This window comes from Octopus bimaculoides, chromosome 4 (assembly GCF_001194135.2).
Source record: "Octopus bimaculoides isolate UCB-OBI-ISO-001 chromosome 4, ASM119413v2, whole genome shotgun sequence".
Taxonomy (NCBI): domain Eukaryota; kingdom Metazoa; phylum Mollusca; class Cephalopoda; order Octopoda; family Octopodidae; genus Octopus; species Octopus bimaculoides.
The window spans coordinates 101,154,033-101,155,149 of NC_068984.1; the positions used below are offsets into that span (position 1 = coordinate 101,154,033).

Consider the following 1,117-nt stretch of genomic DNA (forward strand, 5'->3'; position numbering starts at 1 on the left):
GTGTGTGTGTGTGTGTGTGTGTGTGTGTGTGTGTGTGTGTGTGTGCGTGTGTGTGTTGTATATATACAGGGTGCGATGCATAAATTGTTGCCATTTGACATTTTTAATTCCGTGCATGCGCATTGCTTGTTTTTTATTTTGTCGACTATACAATATTGTAGGATCAGCTGGCCACCATCTGTGAGAAAACCAACACCATGTCGCAATTCACTCTGCCAGAAATTTGCAAACGACATGCTGTACTGCTTGGCATTCGCGCCGGAAGCTCCAATACGAACATTTCAGAGGGTTTGGGTGTCAATCTGAGGATAGTGCAATCTGAATGATAAAAATCAAACATCCAGTCGACATCATGGTGTTTGGAGTGATCACTAGTAATGGTGACGTTATGCCCTCCATTCATCTTTCTACACGGCCTCAGACTCAGCACGGATGCCTACAACAAGTGCCCGGGGGAAGCAGTGCTGCCTTGGATCGAGAGGGTGGCTGCTGGAAGTCCCTATGTCTGGCAACAGGACTCTACCTCATTCCACGCAAGCAAGAGAACCCAGTCATGGATGTCAGACAATTTCTGCGACCACATCACCCCTAACATTTGGGCACCTAATTCCCCGGACTGCAAACTCCTTGATTATTATGTGTGGGGCGGAGTTGAGCGAGAGATCAACAAAACTCCTTGTAACACCAAAGATTAACCGAAAGCAAGGATTATCGCAGCATTGACCAACTTAACAAGGAGACCATCCAGAAGAGTTGCAGGAGATTCCGAAGTCGTCTGGAGGCTGTGGTTGAAACCAATGGCAATTTTATTGAATAAATTTACTTTTGAGTATTTAAAGGTATTTTTATGTAATTCTGGTAAATATATGTTAAAATGAGATGTCAGTGCTATTTTCCTTTTATGCGTACTTTAGACGACAATATATTCACTGCAGCCTGTATATGTATATACATTTTTTTCAAGGCGGTGCCTCAGCATGGCCACTTTCTGATGATGAAAACATGTCAAAGATAGAGGATAAATTCATTGAAATTTCACACTGAGCTGGAGGAAACATACAAGAACTTACAGATAACCTGAGACCATTCACAATGAAAGGGAAGAGAATTTCAAAAT

The 1,117-nt window shown here is 42.6% G+C and overlaps 1 long non-coding RNA gene across 1 annotated transcript in view; it reads left to right on the top strand.

Annotated features, from left to right (window-relative positions):
* Positions 1-832, top strand: part of LOC128247687 (uncharacterized) — a 14,158-nt gene extending 13,326 nt beyond the window's left edge. Inside the window, exon 2 of the long non-coding RNA XR_008264050.1 lies at positions 162-832. This is a non-coding gene — a long non-coding RNA (uncharacterized LOC128247687). The remainder of the gene's footprint in view (positions 1-161) is intronic.
* Positions 833-1,117: the final 285 nt, after the last annotated feature.